The 17,021-nt window shown below is 34.4% G+C and overlaps 1 long non-coding RNA gene across 1 annotated transcript; it reads right to left on the bottom strand.

Moving 5' to 3' along the window:
- Positions 1-10,487: 10,487 nt before the first annotated feature.
- On the bottom strand, positions 10,488-11,968 carry LOC145317386 (uncharacterized). The gene is made up of 3 exons (XR_013878981.1): positions 11,508-11,968; positions 11,211-11,278; positions 10,488-10,782 (listed from the first exon to the last, which is right to left on the bottom strand). It is a non-coding gene; the product is annotated as an uncharacterized LOC145317386 (long non-coding RNA).
- Between the last annotated feature and the right edge of the window lie 5,053 nt (positions 11,969-17,021).

Here is a 17,021-nt window from a genome sequence, read left to right as displayed (position 1 = left end):
GTTCCCAGCAGGATGTTCAAGATGTTTATGGATCTGAGAAGATTAGAGGTTGTGACGTTGTAGCCCAGCAGGATGTGTGGAGAGATGTTCAGCAACCACTCAGTTCTGAATTTGTTTTGTATCAAGATCCTCCTTCGGTCAAATTGGAGACTTGTACTTATGTGGATGACTGTTTGAGCGGTCATAACACTAAACCTGAAGCTGTCCAGCTGGTCCAAGAGCTGGAAGATATGATTGCACCTGGCAATTTCAGATTTAAATCTGTTGTTTATTCTGGAGATGATGTTGACAGTGTAAAAGTTCTGGGCCTTGTTTGGGACCCTAAACAGGATAAGTTGTTCCTACCTGTCAGAGCCAACCATGGCGAGAAGATTAAGGGTAGAAAGTTACTAGAGGATCTGGATCTGGAGGATCTCTGGAGAAGTCTACCTGAGTTGATAACTAAACGAGAAGTTTGGAGAATTGTGCAACAATTGTATGACCCAATGGGTCTAGCAGCGCCATTGCTGCTTAAATCCAAGCTTTGTCTGCGCTCAGTTTGCATACATGGATGCAACTGGGATGATGCCATACCTGGAGAGTTGAGGTCGGAGCTCGTGTCCAGCCTCCAGGACCGTTCGGCACTTGGAAATGTGTCGTTCAGACGTTCGATGGTTCCTGATAAGCCGTTGGGGCTTCCAATGGTTGTTGGTTTCTGTGATGCTTCTAACCAGGCCTATGCAGCCATCACCTACCTGAGATGGCCAGTTCCTGGAGGATATGATGTAGTTTTGTGTTGCGCCAAGTCACGTGTCGCACCAGTGAAGATAGAGTCTATACCAAGGTTAGAAATGCTTAGTTGTCTAATTTTGGCAAGGCTTGTTGATACTGTTGTCAGAGCCCTACCTTTCAACATTTCTGGCAAAGTATTTTTTAGTGATAGCAGCTGTGCCCTGGCTCAATTATCCAGTGACAGTGTCATGCTAAATGTTTTCAACAGTCATCGTGTTTCCGAGATACAACAGTTGACGAGCCCTGAAGATTGGAGATGGGTTCCAACCCAACACAACATCGCCGATCTGGCGACGCGTGGTTTGTGTACGATTGAGGATGTACAACCTGGATCTACATACCAGGAAGGTCCAAGCTGGTTGCGCCTGGAACAGGACCAGTGGCCCGTTAAGACGGCGGGTGAGGTAAACGCATCCATTCCCGAGAGCGAGCTAAATCCCAAGATGGCGAAGCTCAAGGTAATGTTCACACAGGTGGTGGACAATGATTTCTGGAGGTCCCTGGCAAGAAGGACCTACAGGCAGGCAAGGAGGACTGTGGCCGCAGTTCTTAAGGCTGCCAACTGCTTTAAGATGTTGCTTGTCAAGAAAAGTGACGTTGCAACAAATGAGGATGGTGTTAGCAACAATGATAGTTCTAGGTATTATGAGAACTATACTTTCACAAATACATACATGGATTCTGTTTGTGACTTGTTTTTGACTTCCTTCAACCAAGAGAAGGAGATGACCATGGACGCCGAGGGGAAATTCGACTCCCTTCAACCCTATCATCACAAGGTCCAGGTTTGTTGGCCCATAGTGGGTCATGATGGATGTTTTCCTCTTAGGTCATTCACAATATTGAAAATGGCCGGGAGGGGAGATGAGGCTCTTGAGGCCGCTGCTGGAGGCCCCAGGAAAGTTATGAAGGACAGCCCAGGTGTTGTCTTGCTCAGCCGCCACAACAGGCTGGCGCGGCTCATCCTTCAACAGTCCCACGATGAATTGGGGCATGGAGGCCATCGTAAAACGTTGGCGCAAAGCCGCAGGTATGCATGGATCACACATGGCCGCATGGAGGCTATGAAAGTGGTCAAGAGTTGTGCTGCATGTTCCATTGAATATGCCAAGCGTTCGAGTCCCGCAATTGCTAATATTCTGCCAGATCGTGTTGAGCCCTCAATGCCCTTCAAGGAGGTGCATATGGACCTTGCGGGGCCGATAGAAGTTGTGAAGCCTGGCGTTGGCACCAGGAGTTCCAAGACCAAGTACAAAGTTTGGTTGTTGATTGTGGCCTGTAGATTCACACAGGCTGTGTTTGTTGACGTGTTGACCGATTATTCAACTGAAGCCGTGCTGGTCGGCTTGAGAAAACTTCAGGCGTTTTACAATATGCCTAGAAGGGTTACTACAGACAGAGGCACCAATATGGCTGGTGCCAAACGAATTATGGATGAACTTTTGAAGGATACCAGGATGCATTTTGAATGGCATCTTGTGCCCACTGCAGCACACTCGTTCGTAGGTACTGTGGAGAGGCAGGTTGGGCTGGTCAAGCGTGTGTTGAACAAGAAGTTGGCTGGTGCTACTGTAACCTTCAATGATTTATTGGTGTTGTGTGCTGAGACTGCAAGAGTCTTGAATTCTAAGCCATTGACCTATGCCACCCAAGGAGATGACGTCAATTGCTGGAGAATAATTTCACCTGCTGATCTGTTAGGCGGCAGGACCAATGATGCAATCTGCACCTTCGAGACAGGTTGCAAGGAGCCCATCACCAGGAGGTTGGAGAACTTGGAGGAGTTGACCCGTCAGTTCCATCAGGTGTACAAGGAGCAGCTCATGCCTGAGCTACTCAAGTCCGTCAAGTGGCGCCGCAACGAGGTGCTACTCGAGCCGGGAGACGTGGTGCTGATCGACGATAGCACAAGTTTGATGAAGAAGTTCAGATTGGGGCGTGTGGAAGAAGTGCGCCCAGGTGGGAGGACCGTGGTTTGCAAGTACAAATTATCAGATGACGCAGCCGCCACGAGTAACGAGACTCCCGCAAGACGTCTGCTCAAGATCAATCTACCCAAAGTTTAGTATAAGTATCGTTCTTTTTTAACTTTGAATTTTATTTTTACGGTAGATTTATCCGATATTTTTTTCGAAAGACAAAAAACGCAATTTTTGACGCAATTTCGTTTAAACTTTCAAATCGACGCAAGATTTTTTTCATTTGAAATGCAAACTTAAGTTTTTCATACGTTTACGCAAGTTTTTTCAATGATTTAAGTCTTTCCGGGACCAGGGATTTTTTTCGCGGAAATTTTCCTAGGTACCTACGCAAATACGAATATTCTTATCCTTGTTTGATTGAAATTCGATATGATAAAAAAATTAACACAATGAGATTTTTTTTACATCATACAAATATTTCTTTAAGATTTATTATAATCACATAAATAATTTTATATTACATGCATATTAAAATTATTACTATTTACCTTTTAACCGATGTACCTAAAGAAAAAATGCAGATTTTTTTCGCCTTGAATTAAGTAGATTCTTTGAGTTCGAAGATTTAAGCTTAATAAGACCGCTCTATGGTGTATCTTAGCTCTGTTTCCTCGGCCAGACATACCACAGAACGGCAAAACTAAAGCATAAGATAATTTCATTTCGATTGCTTTGATTGATGATTTAAAGTTTCTTGAATTACACATGATTCTTTTAATTTTTGATTTGATTTAAACATCACTAATTATGTTTATTTTCAGTTGATGCAGCCCTGCGCCAGAAATCCTGTCGGAAATTATGCAGTATCAAAAAATTGTGATGGAAAGACATAACGTCCGTCAGGATAGCTGGAACATGGCATTATTAATATTTGAAAGATTGGTTAGTTTGTATCTTGAGGGGTTCATTCTAACTGAGGCCCCAAATTGCCTTAATTTTGACTGTATGAATATGTACAAGTTGCTTTCTTCTTAAAACAGAGAGAAATTGCAAATTCAGCATTTAGAGAAGTTCTTTTCTTATATTGAACTTTTGTTTTATTTGGTAATTTAATTTGCATATTTAATTGCATTTTTATTTTTACGCAAATTTGATTCATGAAGATTTAAAATTATGAAATTTTAATTTTCCGAAGTTTGATGATTTTACAGTCATATTTTATTTAGATTTAAGTATCTATTTTATTAAAACATGTTAGATTTAAGGATCTTACCTATCTTATCTGAGAAATGTTTAGATGTAAGCCCGAGTATTTTTCCGCCGGAGAAAATGCTTATGATTGAGAAGTTTTTTATGAAATTTTACTTTTCTTTTCTAGCAAAAAGATTTAGTAGAAAAAAAATGTCATTATTTAATCTTTCTTTCTTTTGATTTAAAAGTTTGAGTTGATTATTTAATTATTGATGCGATTTTTAATATAAAGATCATTTGCCTATTATTATGTAGGTACCTAATCAAAGTTTAGGTACTATTGATTATTAATTCATGTATTCGCAATTACATGGTCTGTAATTCTAATTTTAATTGAGATTATGAGGCCATGATATAATGAGATGTGTGAGTGGTAAATGTGCATTTCATGAATGTTGAATGCTTTTCCCATTCCTTATTCCTATCCTAATGTGGTAGTGGAGTCGGTTTGAGTTATTGTGGTGTTCGTAAGTTACCATAATTAATTTTAGGCCTGATGGCCATGCCATTTTAAACTCTTGTAATTTATGCGTTATGAGATTGTGATTTGTGGACACTGTCTGCACGCATGATGCTAAGATGAGTTATTGTGTTCGATTCCCAGTGACTAGACGGGTGTGTGTTGGAATGTATTTTCTTGTATTCCCTGGCAAGTTCGAACCCATTAATTCCCTTTTCCTTACACCAGAGAATGAGTGTGTTACGCGGCATTCCTAACTATCTCCGCGCGTCGCTTGTAAACAAACAAAAAGACGCGCATTTTTCCTTTGATGATTCCCATGTGAAGAGCTACGTGAATGAAAATAATGTATTGGTTGAATATACATGCGCTCTAATCCGTGGAAGATCTCAAATAAGCCTTCCTGCTTAGTTTGACATCATATGTGGTAAGAATTTATCTTTAATTCTTAATAATAAGCGTAGAATGGTATATATTTACGAAGAAATTTAAAACATTAATTTTTCAACAAATAGACCATTTAATTGCTGACTTTTGACATACGAATATTTTCCTTAATTTTATTGATCATTTGAATCTAAAATTATTAATTTCTGAAGCGATTTAATATGTTTCGTGCCAATTTAAAGTTTTTTAGAAATTTTATATTTTTAATTAAATTGAAATCACGCAACCTCGATCTTACAAAAATAATAAACCATTAATATTATGTAATTAATTTTTATATTTTTGTTTTAGACTCACTGTTTTCATGGTAATAAATACACATTTGTAAACTTCGCTATGTTGGTCATTCGGAGGGCTTGGAGATAAGATTTCGAGAACGGCAAGGCATGCGTTCCGAAACACTGCTGTACAAAGTTTATACTGTGTTAACAAGGACAAAAGGGATGAAAAGTAGAAAATATTTTTTTTCATGAAATAAAAGAAATATATTTTTTTCATTAAATAAAACAAATATATTTTATATATCAAAATATTGTAGATCCTAAATAAATTGAGTTGATTAATTTAACACATCGTATTATAGACATCTTTCCGTGGATAATAAGTGAAAACAAGGTTCCAAATGCCTGAGCTAACAAAACTGGCGCTAATCTTATGATATTTACTTTAATACTCATGTAAAATTTCTGTAATATTAATAGTAATAGAGTAGCCCCGCTACTAGAAATCATTTTGTTTTTTACCAACTAAGAACTTACGGCAAATTTTCAGATATTTAAATTAATTTTTTTTAAAGAAATAATAGTTGATTATTAAAATCTCTTCTTTTCCAACTTTGTTTCAAAAATTAATTTAAATACTAAGAAGAAAAAAATAATTAATCTTGTGTACTTTCTTTAAGAGAAATAATTCTTTAATTTATACATGGGAACGTTTTATGGGGGCGGTTCAAAAAAGTGGTTTATTCACCACCAATAATTAAGATTTAAAAAAAATGGACAGGTAAAAACTGAAAATTTTTAATTTTATAGTTAGAACAGAACTTATTTAACAAAAGTTTCTACTTTATTGATGGTATGAACTAATTTGAAGAAAAACTTGAAATCAGGCTCCAGGTTCAGGTCCTACAGGCCTCCAGATAAATTCTCGACAGGTAAAAACTGAAAATTTTAACTTTTAAAGTTAGAGTATAACTTATTAATCAAAAGTTGCTACAATATAACTAGTATTAACCAATTTGAAGAAAAATTTTAAATCAGGCTCCAGGTTCAGGTACTGCAGGCCTCCAGGTGAATTCTGGACAGGTTAAAAACTGAAAATTTTTACTTTTGAAGTTAGAACATAACTTATTAAATTAAAGTTGCTACTTTATGGATAGTATTAACATATTTGAAGAAAAATTTGAAATCGGACTCCAGGTTCAGGTACTGCAGGCCTCCAGGTGTATCCTGGACAGGTAAAAACTAAAAATTTTAACTTTTAAGGTTAGGGCATAACTTATTTAACAAAAGTTGCTACTTTATGGATAGTATTAACTCATCTGAAGAAAAATTGGAAATCAGGCTCCAGGTTCAGGTGCTGCAGGCCTCCAAGTGGATCCTGGACAGGTAAAAACTAAAAATTTTAACTTTTAAAGTTAGAGCATAACTTATTAATTTAACATTGCTACAAGATGACTAGTATTAACCAATTTGAAGAAAAATTTTAAATCGGGCTCCAGGTTCAGGTACTGCAGGCCTCCAGGTGAATTCTGGACAGGTAAAAACTGAAAATTTTTACTTTTAAATTTAGAACATAACTTATTAAATCAAAGTTGCTACTTTATGGATAGTATTAACATATTTGAAGAAAAATTTGAAATTGGGCTCCAGGTTCAGGTATTGCAGGCCTCCAGGTGGATCCTGGACAGGTAAAAACTAAAAATTTCACTTTTAAAATTAGGGAATAATTCATTTAATAAAAGTTGCTACTTTATGGATAGTATTAACTCATTAAATTAGGGGTATTGTGTCTACTTGTTGAAATTTTACCACAGTTAGAGCAGTGTATTTCCTGCAGGCTTCCTTTAGTGACTGACCTGTTAACAATATGTTTTTTTTTATTTTAGTCAATTGATATTATTTTTTTTGCAGATATAATTCAAAATGTAACAAAATGGTTGGATTTAACTTGAACCTTGAGCCCGATTTAAAATTTCTCTTTGAATTAGTTAAATAGATATAGTTCTAACTCTTAAGTTAAATATTTTAATTTTTACATATCCAGAATCCACCTGGAGGCATACAGTATATGAACTTTGAGCTCAATTTCAAATTTTTCTTCAAACAAGTTAATACTATCCATAAAGTAGCAACTTTTGTTAAATAAGTTTTAACTTCAAAAATATAAATTTTCAGTTTTTACCTGTCCAGAATTCACCTGGAGGCCCCGCAGTACCTGAACCTGGAGCCCAATTTCAAATTTTTCTTCAAATATGTTAATACTATCCATAAAGTAGCAACTTTCTTTAATAAGTTATGCTCTAACTTTAAAAGTGAAAATTTTTAGTTTTTACCTATCCAGGGTCCACCTGGAGGCCTGCATTACCTGAACCTTGAGCAAGATTTCAAATTTTTCTTCAAATGAGTTAATACTATCCATAAAGTAGCAACTTTCTTTAATAAGTTATGCTCTAACTTTAAAAGTGAAAATTTTTAGTTTCCCCTATCCAGGATCCACCTGGAGGCCTGCATTACCTGAACCTTGAGCCAGATTTCAAATTTTTGGGTATAGCCCAGGTTCTACGAAATACCATAAAAAAAGAGTCGTTTTACCAGAAAAGTGGTAAAGCTGGTCAACCTGGTAAAATATACCAGTTTCGTGGTAAATTTTACCAGAAAAAATTTTAGCCAAAAAATTAGTCAAATTTTACCATTTTTTTTGTAAAATTTGACGAAACAAAAAAACCCGTTTTTTGTGTTTTAAATAAAAAACAGCTCTTCATAATCAGTTGTAGTACTTTAAAATAATGACTTTTATACAATGAAGCCTAAATTTAAATTTTTTTTTTTTTTTTCAATTTTACCACTTTTGGAAGTTTTACCAAAAATGTGGTCAATTTTACAACTCTATTTTTCAGGTTAAGTCCGAATTTTCGGACTTAGACAAAAAAACACAATTTGGTCAATTTTTACCAAAAAGTTGGTAAAATTTGACAAGGTATTTTTTTAGGCTAAGTCCAGATTTTTGGACTTTGCCAAAAAAAATGAACTTGGTAAAATTTGACCAACTTTTTGGTAAAAATTGACAAGGTAAATTTTTAGGCTAAGTCCAAATTTTTGGACTTTGCCAAAAAAAAAAACTTTGTAAAATTTGACCAACTTTTTGGTAAAAATTGACAAGGTAAATTTTTAGGCTAAGTCCAAATTTTTGGACTTTGCCAAAAAAAAAAACTTGGTAAAATTTGACCAACTTTTTGGTAAAAATTGACAAGGTAAATTTTTAGGCTAAGTCCAAATTTTTGGACTTTGCCAAAAAAAAAAACTTGGTAAAATTTGACCAACTTTTTGGTAAAAATTGACAAGGTAAATTTTTAGGCTAAGTCCAAATTTTTGGACTTTGCCAAAAAAAAAAACTTGGTAAAATTTGACCAACTTTTTGGTAAAAATTGACAAGGTAAATTTTTAGGCTAAGTCCAGATTTTTGGACTCTGCCAAAAAAAAAAACTTGGTAAAATTTGACCAACTTTTTGGTAAAAATTGACAAGGTAAATTTTTAGGCTAAGTCCAGATTTTTCCAAACAAACATCCTTCTACTTAATGATAAAAATCGCAAATAAAATATAATGAGGAAATATTCAGACCTAATACTTTCCAAACAAACATCTGTTTACTCAGCACTATTTGCTTTCGTTATATGGAATATGAAATTAATAAAATATGATGATAATGATTTTATTTAGAATTTATTTCATATTATAACATAACAGGTCATATAGATATTATCCAGGTCAATACTGAAACTACAAAAGATTGGCATCCAAGATAACAACAGTCTAGTACTGATGCCTAAATGTCGATTGATAACAGTGCCACCTGGAGAGGGAAATTGTAATGCTGCTTTTATGGAGATTAATGTACTGAAGAACAATCAGGCAAGTCTCCTACCTGGAGGTACTCTGACTATTTGGCTGGAAGTTATAAAACCTGGACCTGAAAGTGCAGTATCCTGTCTCTCTGGTGACCTGGAGAATTGTTTTGAGGATCCAGAGTTTACTGATTGTTTGATAGAAACTAGTACCTCCAAATTAAAAGTGCACAAGTTTATACTTGCCTCAAGATCTCCAGTATTTAAGGTAGGTTTTTCCATTCTTACTTGTTAATTAAATTCTTGTCAATATTTTTAGGTAAATTTTTAGGCTAAGTCCAGATTTTTCCAAACAAACATCCTTCTACTTAATGATAAAAATCGCAAATAAAATATAATGATGATAATGATTTTATTTAGAATTTATTTCATATTATAACATAACAGGTCATATAGATATTATCCAGGTCAATACTGAAACTACAAAACTTACTAGTATCGTTTCTGTAAATAACATTTTTTAGAATTTTAGCTTGTGGAATGTTTGGAGCTCTCGAGTAGAACTTAATTAATAAACACCGATTGGGCGGATTGTAATCAATACGCTTTATATGTTAAAGTCAATATTTTTTAGAATTTTAGCTTGTGGAATGTTAGGTGTCAACATTGTCGTCATAATAAACACTGATTGTAATCAATACGCTTTATTTAAGTTAATTTTAACTGACTAACAGAATATTCTCTGTTCAACATTGATCGTCATAATAAAACTTATTAGTATCGTTCTGTAAATTATTTGTTAATTTTAACTGACTAACATATTTTCTCGGTTCAACATTGTCGTCATAATAAATAATGAAATTTTTTGTATAATCTGTGACTGTTACATCTTGAGATGGAACTCTAGTTGTTCTCCATGGAACTGCAAAGCTCCGCACTTCAAAACTGGTTCAACTCCAAAATCCTGAAAAAGAATATTCATTTTTAAATTAAGCAATTAAAGGATTAACAAATCAAAAAGGCCTTACAAAAAGGAAAGTTAACGGTTTTGGGAAAATTTCATGGAGAAAGTAGATACAGCTTGTGTACGTGCCTGCTTATTAGAGAAAGTTTAATTCAGTTATCAATACATAACCAGACTGAGAGAAACTAAGAATGTCTTATAACGGGAATTTGGAGTTATGGTATGAATTAAATAGTCGTATGTTAGTTTTAAGAGAGAGTCTAGAGATTAGAGCCAGAACTGACAATGTCGAGATCCAGAGGGAGGTTTGTAAGAGGTTATATCAACATGGATGGATTACTACACATCTTAATCGCTGCCGTCCTTCCCCTCTGCTGCCCGCCGCTGCCCAGGCTGCCGAACTGGCAGCTGTTCTTCACGAAGTAAACATGCACGAGGATGAATGTAATGCTGTTTAGATTTTAATAATATCCTGAATGTACTGTTTCAATAATATAAAGTAGTAAAATCTAATTTTAAATAGCTACCTATCTAGTACATTATTTTTATGTATTAACTTTTGTCTAACCAGTTTAATATCTATCTAATAAATTTAATAATAGCTTAATTGTTAATATAATTTAGTATACAGTTTCATAAAGGTAGTTCGATGTGTGTCTGTGTATATTAACTTCATATTTGTTATGCTTGTATACATGGAAACTACCTTTTGGGGCCGAGGTGTTGCCGTAGTTGCGTGTAGGATTATTCCAACTATCTTTTATTACAAATAATTAAACACTTACTTTTAACGGATGAATTTCTGATGGCAACAGCTTCATGTTGGTGCAAGAAATGTTCCACGGTCGAATTGCGGTCAGCTTATAATCAGAGAATAAACCCAGCTGTGTGCGAAGCTAAACCTGAAAAAGAATATTAATTGAAATATAATTTATATATATTTTTAATATTATTTTACATAAAACACATCTTATAATATCTTTCTATTAAGGGTATAAAAATTCGTTACGCTTAAAACAATCATAAACCTTAAAGGGCGAATATAGGTTGGATATAATATGAGCTTATTTCAAAGGTGCTATTATATAGATTATAATAAATAATTTAAAGATAATGACATATCTAATTGTATTAGTCTGTTTACAGCTTATAAAACCTGTCTAACTCAAGATAATATTATGTAATTAGTGTGGTTCCCTAAGAACTCAAACACTCTACCATCACACAAGGCTTCGTAGCAAGGTTGAATTAAAAAGGCTTCGTTAAAGGATAGTCTTAATAACATGGCCTAAAATATCCATGTTCTTATTAAGATTATTTTAACACTTACTTCTATGTAAACCATTCACTAATTGCAGCGCCCATATATTTTCTCACGAATCTGATTCCTGGTTAAGTCTGAAAAACAATATTAATTGAAATATAATTTGTTAATATTTCTATTATTATTTATATATATTAATAGTAGAATACTTTAAATATTAAGAATAGGATAAAAAGTCGTTCTTATATCATATATCAAAAAGGTTTAAAAAATTATAAAACAAACAGTTTATCGAAGCAGCTTAAAACCATGCGTAAGGTCCTAAATTATATTGATTTTTTATTACATTATTTAAACACTTACTTCTATCTCGCCAATCTTTAATTGCAGCGCCCAAATAGTTATTTCTGATGAATCAGTGTTGCTGAACCTGAAAAACAATATTCAATTTAAATATAATTTATTAATATTTCTTTTACATTCATATATATTAAACCCGGATTATTTAATATTAAGAATAGGATAAAAAGTGTTTCTTAGATCAAATCAAAAAGGCTTAAAAAAGGCTTAAAACAATTATCCTATTATATAAATATATTAATATTGTTCTCTTTTACAACGAAGCTTTTTATTTATTTTAATCTATAGCTGAAACTCAAATTAAAAATAGGATGAGGCCTCGACTTTTCTCTTCCTACTTTAAGTGCCCCTAGAGGCTTCTAAGGGGCATAGCCGCTAGTAAAACTTAAACCGTTAATCGAAGGCAGCCTAAAACCGTACGCTCAAGGTCCTATATTATTAATGTTTTTATATTAAAATTATTTAAACACTTACTTTTACGCAAACCACTCTTTGATTGCAGGGTCCATATACTAACAGCCAAGACTGAAGGTGGACACGTACTTTTTTAAACTTCTGAATATCAGCTCTTTGATTGCAGGGTCCATATATCAACACTAACAGCCAAGACTGGTAGACAAGTACTTTTTTAAACTTCTGAATATATAGCTCTCTAGGCGTTCTTAACTGACATTCATATAAATCTTGTGACATGGACCATCTCCTGTCAATCATACTTGGATATAACACGTATTTTCTCTAAGAGACTTGATCAATATAACACTCATTGTTTACAATAGTTTTCAATCGGTATAGCGGCATTCATGCACATGCTCTGTACAGGTATACAACTTTATATTGAAAAATATTTCTTTTATATCCATTGCAATATATTTTTTTATATTTTATCGATGATATTTCATTTAAGTCATTGCAAAAATATATTACATTCACATTAAAAAAAATTTACATTAATTTAACTTTCGTAACCCTGTTTTCAGATGATAAAATCAACGTGCTGGACAAAGTTGCCAAACTTTAAAAAACACCTTATGTATATAATATCATTTTAATATTTTACCGGTTAATTAATTAAAACTGCATAACTTATATAATTCATGAAATGTTATTATTCGTTGCAATTTTACGATTAAAAATATAACTGTCTTGCAAAGTGTTTTGCCACCTATTCAATCTGTATGTTGGCAACCGTAACTTTCCATCGGCGCAATAATTCAACTGGACTATATGACTACGGTGCATTTTTGTATTTTAGTAATCATTTTTAGTGAAATTACAGTGAATTTTGAAGTTAATATGTATCATTCTGTTTTATAATTCAAATTTTATCATTAATTATTGAAAATTCTTTCTAAAATATTCTTCGTATTCGTTTTTTCTCCCATTTTTGGGACTCTTTTTAGCTTACGTAATATACAGGACTTTTTTAAATGTAAAATTAATAAATATATGTCTTGCACCGTAGTATAAACGGATTGTCGCAAATATAGGAGTACAATTATAAGAATGAAACTACTTTTTTGGCCCAGAGGTGCCGGAGGCACTGGCTAAAAATAACTGTTTTTAATCTTATGCTTTTAGATTTTTATATTCGTAGAAAACCATGCATATAATACGATATGCTAGTTACCTAGTTTTTTGGCGTATGAATGAGAACACCTGTTCCTATCCACCGGATTCGAATGAATACGAGCTATTTTTATTTTGTAATTTTTTATTTCTTAAATATTCTACCTTTTCAGATAGTTCTGAATAACAGGCTATTCAAGTCAATCACCTGGGTACGCGTACATCATAATAACAGGTATGGGTGTATATTAGCTGTATAAGATTTATTTTTTTTCTCCTGCTACAAAATTTGTTTTAAATAAATAGGGGGGGGGGGGGAAGTTTTGACACATTTGCGTAAACAGGGAGTATAGGCTTTATCTTTGGACTGAGAGTATAGGTTATTAGGGATAAAATCATTCTTATATGATGAATTTTCCCAAGTTTTAATATTTTTTGGATAGGCCTCCAGGTTCCGGAGCTCCAGGCCTTCCCCCCCCCCCTTGTTTAAGGACAAATAAAATACCGGAAAGTTAAAAAACATTAATCACACCCCTCCCAAAAATAAACAAGACAAACAAAATAATCATTCCTCAAATTAGGATGGATCCATACCAATACCACGAGCTGCATGACAGATGGGACGCCCTCATGGTTAGGATGTTGAGACTCTTCTCCAAGCTAAATATTCGAGTTCAAGAAGAATCATGTGGCATTGATGACGCTGCTGAAATAGTAAAACTGTTATACCATCACGGTTGGGTAGAGACACAATTAAAGAAGAATGAACCTATGCCCGAGAATCTCTACGAGAACGAGAGACCCCGCCTGGATGATACCGAGAGATATGTCATTGACCATGAAGCCGACTGTGCACCTTTCCTCACCAACGTCAGCCCTTTTTTCTAAATAAAACCCAGAGTAACAAGGTAAAAACTACGAAATTATTGCAGGGGTGTATATTCTGCTCCGGGGGGGGGGGGGGAGGGGAGGGGGAAAAAAGAAATAAGTGGATCAATGATGGAAGTTGCTTCAAATCACCTGCTCTTGTTCATGGCTAGTTGTCTTTTGTAGCAGGGGAAAAAATTGTTTTTAACCAAAAAATGTTTCAGAATTCTTTGAGTTTCTTCATTAAAAAACGCTTTAGTTTTCTCATTTTTAATTCAATGTTCTTTCCTTTCAGGGAAGAGAAAGGAGAAGCTAGGAGAAGCCGAGCTCGCCGCCGGCGATTTCATCCAGCCTCCGGATATCCATGCTGAAAGCGAATTTTAATTGTAATTTGTGGCGTTATCCTCTTAGAAAATTTTGTTTGTATTATTTAACTCCCCATCCCCCCCCCCCAAACTAAATTGCTGGGTTAGGTTAGGCTAGGTTAAGTTATACGGCTAGGTAGAGGCCAGGCGCCGTTTTTCTAGGGGGGGGGGGGGGTATTTCCTAAGAGGATAACATCAATTTGTTCTTTCAGAACATTTACGTTAACCTCTCTTTGATTGCAGCGCCCATATATTTTAGAATTAAGTACCCATGGTGACAGTGATCGAGCCCCACTGGTCGTGCAGATATATAATTTCCTGCATATAAACATTAATAAACATTATTTACCCCTAAAGCCGACGATTACGTATGCACGTGTACAGTTTTTTAAGCTTCTGGCTATAGCTCTCTAGGAGATCTTAATTGATATGTTTTATTTTTTGTTTTTGTTTTTTGATATTTTTGTTATGTTGTTTTATATTATTTATTATTATTTATTTTATAGCAAATTAACAAATTTTCTGGGTTCAACATTGTTGTTATAATAAAACTCCATGCAACTGCAGAATTCTGCAAAAGTCACGACCAGTGGGGCTCGATTATATATGCGTTCGTCGGCTTTTCAGGGAAGGCAGGAAATTTATATAGGTATTATCCAGGTCAGGACTGGAACAAACAAAATTTTATGTATATATTGTATATAGTTATTTTTTTCAAAGTAAAAAAATGTCAGACCAACGCTGGATGACGTATGTATAATTGGATCACAATTTTGATAGGTAAGTTTAATTAATTTTATAGACAATCAAAGAATAAATAAGGGTATTTTCTTATGTTTGTAACTCTAACTCTTTATTTTGTGAGTTCCTTTGACATTTAATTTTGGTTTCAAAAAGTGTCACTCCCCCCCCCCCCCCCTTTTTTGCTTTCTCCTTCTTTCGTTATATGTAAACAAGTAATAACCTTATTATTATAACCAGGGGTGTATATTCTGCACAAGATTTATTTTTTTTCCCCTGCTACAAAATTTTTTATTTTTTTTCCCCCCTAGATTTTTCTGAAAAAGTAGGGGGGGAAATAGAAAAATATTTAAAGAACTCTATATTTCATTTATTTTATCCCTCCTACCACACATTTTTTTAGTTTTTTTAACCAAGGAGGGGGGCAAAATGGAAAAAATGTTTTCAGTTTTCTTAATTTTTACATTTTTTTTTCCTCCAACCACTTATTTTTTATTCCCCCCCCCCCCCTGAGCAGGGGATCCCATGCAGAATATACATCCCTGATTATAACATATACTTCTTATTTCAGGAGTTACCTATACACCCCTGTTAGACGTTATTGAAATGGGAGACAATTTGATTGGTACACTCTCTAAAGCTCTACTGAAGCGTATAAGAAGTGGAGATAAGAGGAAAAATGTACAGGTGACTTTTTACAACTAATTATTTCTACATATTTAAGATGAGACCTTACTTTTCATTACTGTACTTAAAGTATAATCTATGCTCGACTTTAATTTCTATTTTTCACTTGCAGTCAGCGCACTATAAACATGCTTGCTCTTACACCAGTATAGTCATATGTACTGTAATCAATTGACACGTGTAGCTTGCCCAAATAACGATCCATAACAACTCCCCTATATTATTTTAAATAAGTAATTCACTAATTATGTAATCTTTTTCCAGTTGCAGCATAAACTGAGGTCCATAAGAAAACTCTTCTGTAAGGTAACGAGAACCAGAAAATGGCGCAAGAAACATCAACAAAGTGAAGACAGTCAGCCATTACTAGAAGAAGAACAGCAGGAGGATTTGATGGATGTGGAATATGAGAACGAAACTGCATCGTCAAAAGGTAACCTACAATATCTGTAATATAAAGTAGAACGATGTCGGTCTGTCTGTTTGTTGTTTGTTTGTCCAAATTCCCACAAACATTGTCTCCCAATTTTTGTTTTTTATTTTCCTTTCAATCTAAATTTCAAACAATTGGTTTGATCAAACGTTAGTTAAGTTTGTCTCAAGATATCCTTGTTCCAGGGGTGTATATTCTACATGGGATCCCTTAACCTAACCCACCTTCACCCACTCTCTACATTTATCTACTTTTTCTGGAATTTTTAATTTTTTAACTTTCTAATTTGACTAGTTTTTCTTTACGGCATTATCCTTATACTAAAGTAACAGGATGTCTGTGTGTCTGTTCAAAAGGATCTTGCTAACCGCTGAACCGATTGGGTTCTCCTTTACAGGGTACCTTCACATAGGTCCCGGGAAGGTTTATAACTATAAAACACCATGTTTAACATCGTATTTTTTTAGGTAAAGTTTGTACAGGCTGCAATACCAACTTCACAAAGGAAACCGAAAGTATATGTTATCAATGCTACGCAAACCAAGTTTTGGAGCGATTAAATAACAATCCTGAAGAAACAAACTACATTAATATTGTTGTAGACAATATTAACAACAATAATACCAACGATAATAATGATGCAGACAATGACAGCATTCAAGATGCCGAGGACTGGGACCACGTCGAATTGTTTGATATACCTGAAGATTATTTTGACCCAGATGATGACGATGACCCTGATGACGAACCTGATGGCGAACCTGATGGCGATCATGACGGGGATCGCTTCAAACATCTTACAGAACTTGAGAAAGAAATTGTTAATGATTTCAGAAGCGTTTGTGTTCTAGACAA

Source organism: Acartia tonsa, chromosome 4, assembly GCF_053477335.1.
Source record: "Acartia tonsa isolate MP-2025a chromosome 4, ASM5347733v1, whole genome shotgun sequence".
In the NCBI taxonomy this organism is placed as follows: Eukaryota; Metazoa; Arthropoda; class Copepoda; order Calanoida; family Acartiidae; genus Acartia; species Acartia tonsa.
The sequence above is the reverse complement of the archived record's forward strand: the minus strand, read 5'-3'. Positions and strand labels throughout refer to the sequence as shown.